The sequence below is a fragment of the Panthera tigris genome, chromosome B2 (assembly GCF_018350195.1).
Source record: "Panthera tigris isolate Pti1 chromosome B2, P.tigris_Pti1_mat1.1, whole genome shotgun sequence".
NCBI lineage: Eukaryota > Metazoa > Chordata > Mammalia > Carnivora > Felidae > Panthera > Panthera tigris.
In genome coordinates this window covers 69,941,673-69,947,118 of record NC_056664.1, presented here as the reverse complement: position 1 = coordinate 69,947,118, position 5,446 = coordinate 69,941,673, and the positions used below count along the sequence as shown (strand labels likewise).

Genomic DNA, 5,446 nt, shown 5'->3' with positions numbered 1-5,446 from the left:
ATATTACATAAAGGGTTAGTATCCAAAATCTATACGGAACTTATCAAAGTCAACACCCAAAAAACAAATAATCCAGTGAAGAAATGGGCAAAAGACATGAAGAGACACTTCTCCAAAGAAGACATCCAGATGGCCAACTGACACATGAAAAATGCTCCACATCACTCATCATCAGGGAAATACAAATCAAAACCTCAGTGAGATACCATCTGACGCCTGTCAGAATGGCTAACATTAACAACTCAGGCAACAGTAGATGTTGGCAAGGACGTGGAGAGAGAGGATCTCTTTTGCATTGTTGGTGGGAATGCAAGCTGGTGCAGCCACTCTGGAAAACAGTCTGGAGGTTCCTCAAAAAACTAAACATAGAACTACCCTACAACCCAGCAATTGCACTACTAGGCATTTATCCACGGAATACAGGTGTGCTCTTTCAAAGGGACACATGCACCCCTGTGTTTATAGCAGCACTATCAACAATAGCCAAGGTATGGAAAGAGCCCAAATTTCCCTCGATGGATGAATGGATAAAGAAAATGTGGTGTATATATACAATGGAGTATTACTTGGCAATCAAAAAGAATGAAATCTTGCCATTTGCAACTATGTGGATGGAACTGGAGGGTATTATGCTAAATGAAATTAGTCAGTCAGAGAAAGACAAAAATCATATGACTTCACTCATATGAGGACTTTAAGAGGCAAAACAGATGAACATAAGGGAAGGGAAATAAAAATAATATAAAAACAGGGAGGGGACAAAACAGAGGAGACTCATAAATATGGAGAACAAACTGAGGGTTACGGAAGGGGTTGTGGGAGGAGGGATGGGCTAAATGGATAAGGGCACTAAGGAATCTACTCCTGAAATCATTGTTGCACTATACGCTAATTAATTTGGATATAAATTTAAAAACATAAAAAATAAAGTTAAAAAAAAAGATATATGCTACCATTTTTTAAAATAACCTAGACTATTTGTGTAAAATTATTAATAAAAGACAACTGCTACATTAAAATACCAAATTTTGAATTAGGCTCTGGATATGTAATTATGTCATATCTTTGAACAATTCTTTGTAGAGAGCTCGCAACACCAGCAATTCATCTGTCAGTGTATGCAAAGTGAGTTCATTAAATTTGGCCTGGTGCTGTAAAAGGCACATTACACTATTTTTTGCATATCTATTTTGTCTTTTACAAGACATACTAGAGAGATGTTGTGCTCCAGATTTTGTAATACAACATTTTGTCATTAATATATCTCCAATACTTTTATATTAATTTTAATATTAGAATCATGTCTTCTTTAAAAAGACAGAGTTCTCATAAGGATACATGAAATAATTGCACAAAATATTTTAGTTTCTTATGCAATATTATTTTTTAAAAGAATGCAAAATGTTTAAACATTTAGCATTATATGACTCTTCTTTTTAGTTCAAATCAGAACACTTTCACCAAGGTATTTTTTAGTTTAAGATGCTGCAGATGTGAAAAGATAAAAGAAGAAATGAACTTATTCTATATGGAAAGAATGAATGAGAATGAAGGCATTACCACATTTTTAGAGCATGCATTCACGTAGATTATTTGAGATTAGATGAATAAATTATATGGCTTTATATTTATTATATTATTTATTATTTATTTTTATTTTTATGTTTATTTTTATACATATTATTTATTATTATATGGCAACTAAAAAACGTTGCGTACATTTTACCTTCATATTTCTAAAGAAGTAGCTTGATGGATTTAGTCACTGAATTAAAGAACTTGGAGTTTTGGATCCAAATGATTCTTCAATCATCTCTTTGTCAGACAATTTGTATTCTACGGTTGGGTTTAAAATAGGATTCCTGACAGGGAATATCATGTGCAAGAGCCTTGAGGCAAAAAGTCCCGAGGTACTTTTGAAGAACTTTTAAAGAAACCCTAATGGCAACAGTCCTTAGAACTGTGTGGCTATAGCACTTAGTGTTCAGTGTTAACTATTGTCCTATTATCTGTAGAACCTTCTAATAGGAAAGGCATGTGAAAATGTTAATGCTATTTTTGGTGCATTGCAAAATTAAAATGAATCCTAATTACATGCCCTTTATTTACATGTACTTTATAAAATGTCTACTATGAATTGTGTTCTAAGGAATTCTACCATGAATTCTACCTATATTAGAGAATGGATGACTAAAAGTAGGTTCTAAGTGTTTAAGTAAGTTAGTAGGCATTAACGTTTTATAATTTCAATCTGAAAGAAACATTTGAACTATTGTTTTCTAAGTAGTAATGCAGCTCTTGACTAAGCATAGTCAAGTGTAAGTATGAAAAGGGTATGTTTATTGAATAAAGTATGGTCAACATGTTTGTGGGTGGATAGAATTCATTTTATAATTGTAGAGAAGAAATAAATATCTGTATAAAAACCCATATGATAGGTGCTTGTCACTTTCTAGTGATTTGTTGCTTACTTTGTTCTCAGTGGGTCTCTTCTGTGTTCTAGGATGAGTTGGCAGTGTGGAACAGCACTTCAAATGCGAATTATAAGACTGAATATTCGGTGCAGTACTTCTAAGTTTTGTCAAGCTGTGTGGCCTTGAGGAAGTCATTTCATATCCCTATATCTCCAATCCCTCTTCCCAAAAGTAAAGAAAATCATATCTGACTTGCTTTAGATTTGCTGTTGTGAGGATCACAGCAGTGCCACATATAAAAGTACCATGAAAGCTTTAAGTCACTAAACAGATGTAAAGTATTCTCAACCATGCAAAATTTAAAAGCATAAAAGTTTGTTACTATTATAAATGTGAACGGGCATTTCCCAGGGACTTTAGTACGAAGGTAAAAGAATACTGACTTGAATTTTGCAATAAAAACATGCATTCTTTAACTTCAGTGTCCAGTAGATGCAGATCAGATTTTTCAGGCACATCCTCCCGATGGGGACAAAGAGAAACTCAGGACAAAATTTATATTTAAAAAATTCTGCCTGAAAGCATTGGAGAACCAATAATGCAGTGAAAAGCTATGTGACTAAGATCATTTAGAAGATAGAAATACAGAGAGGGGAAACCTGGCATTAGGGTCTGCTTTCATCTTGTATTGTCAATTTTAGGGCTAAAAAAAGGGGGGCTTTTTTTCCCCACATAGAAGCTGAGAAGCTAAGCAAGTCTAAGAGAAAAACAACAAGAACAAAAAAATGGAGTAAATGAATGCCCATAAAGACAAAAATGTGTTAAGGTTTTATTCTGAGACCATAATGGGAGCTAGGAATAAGAGGAGAGAGGAAAGAGGATGGCTCTTAGAAGTTGAAAACTCATGTCCACACAAAAACCTGTGCACAGTTGCTTATAGCTGCTTTATTCATAATTGTTAAAGCTTGGAAGCAACTGAGATGTCCTTCAGGAGGGGAATGGGTAAAAGAAGTGTGGAACATCCAGAACATGGAATACTATTCAATATTAAAAATAAATGAACTATCAAGCAATGAAAAGACATGGAAGAAAATTAAATGCATATTACTAAGTAAAATAAGCCCAATCTGAAAGGCCACATACTGTATGATTCCATCTATATGATGTTCTGGAAAAGGCAAAACTATGAAGATAGTAAAAAGGTCAGTGATTGCCAGGGATTGGGGGAAGAGAAATGAATAAGTGAAGCATAGAGAGTTCTTAGGGCAGTGGAATACTCTATATGATATTATAATGATGGATATATGTCATTATACATTTGTCCAAACCCATAGAATGTACCACATGAAGAGGTAACTAATGTAAAGTAGGGACTTGGGGTGATTATGATGTGTCAGTGTAGGTTCATCAGTGGTAACAAATGTATTGGTCTGGGGGAGTATGCTGATAACGGGGAAGGCTGCAAACCGTGTGGGAGCAGGGCTATCTGGGTGATCTCTGTCCTCTCGATTTTGTGGTAAACCTAAAATTTCTCTAAAAAAAGTAAAGTCTTTTTAAAAAATGGGTAGCTGGTTTGCAAATAGACTACTGACATGATGTTCAAAAGTCAAAATAAATCACACATAGAATGATTTAATCAATGAGGGTATAACAACACCTAACATTCTGTGATTTTTTTTTATAGAATTATGCTAAGCAGTTGAATTTTCTTCACTTGATCTTAGCCAAAAGGCTGAGAAGCGATTTGCAGTTGCATTTTCTTATTTAACATACATAAAAACCTAGGCACTAGACATATCATTAACCTCATTTTGGAAATGGGAAAACCAAGTTTTACACCACATAAGTAACTTTCCTAAACATTAGAATTAGGATTTGGGAGTGCACAGCCCTATCCAGAGTTTGTATTCTTGCTATACAAAAGATGCTGAAACAATTGCAGTACCAAAAACTTCAAGATTTTCAAATCATGAAAGATTGTAGTAACTGATGTTGATGAAGAAAAACTGCCTGGCATATCAGCAGAGAATCATAGATGCTGAGAATTGAAAGGGACCTTGGATACCATCCTTCTGTCTGAATACTTTCCATCAAATGGTAATTAATCTCCCTTTTGGGCACCACTAATGACAATTAGCTCTTCATTCTAGTAAAGGTTCATACCATTAGAAACCATCTTTTTGTAGAGCTGAAATTTGTGGGGTTTTGTTTTGTTTTAGCTTCCAATCACTGGCTCTAATTCTGTCCTTGATTAATTCAGAATAATTTATATTATCCTAAGGAGTTTTGAGATACTTAGATAAATATACCAGGTTATGCATAAATAATTTCTTCTTTAGGTTAAGTATTCTCATTTTCTTCTTCTTTTTCTCATATGACATAATTGCTGATAGCTTTCCTCAGGATGTGCTCATTTGTCCATGTCCCTTATTGGTATAATTGGGAAATGTCATAGGATAATTACAGATAAAAAGACGTAACATGTCAATATCTGGGATGTGATAAAACCTTTTTCTTTCAAATTTTCTTGAGAATTCAAAATGGTGATGTTCTCAGTTTCTCCTATGTTTACTAGAATAGGCCCTCTTAACGGCAAACTTCATTTGTTTGTAATTTACTAAAATTTCTCTATTCTCCTTTTTGGGCTCAGAAAACAAAGTTATATAGCAGTGCTATTTCTTCTCAATGTAAGATTATTTCTTTATGATATATTCCTAGCAGAGGAATTTCTGGATAAGAATTTGTATTAGGATAGAGGCTAAGTTGTAACAAAGAAGATTCCAAAAATGCAATGGCTTAAATACAAGAGAAATTGTTGTTGTTTTTTTTTCCCCTCTCAGAAAACAGCCTAACCAGCAGGGAAGCTCTGCCTCATGAAATCTGTTAGAGATGGAGGCTTCCTTCATCTCATTCTTATTTAGACACTGCCTCATCTTTGTGATCAAAACTGTGCCATTTCCAAAATCTTCTTTGCAGCCTAAAGGAAGGTGAACAGTTCAGGATAAGCCACTTGACCTGGGGGTGCCTGGGTG

At 34.4% G+C, this 5,446-nt stretch overlaps 1 long non-coding RNA gene across 1 annotated transcript; it reads left to right on the top strand.

The window, feature by feature from the left end:
• The first annotated feature begins 448 nt into the window (after positions 1–448).
• Positions 449–2,665, top strand: LOC122238406. Its single transcript, XR_006217320.1, has 2 exons — positions 449–488; positions 2,504–2,665. It is a non-coding gene; the product is annotated as an uncharacterized LOC122238406 (long non-coding RNA).
• Positions 2,666–5,446: the final 2,781 nt, after the last annotated feature.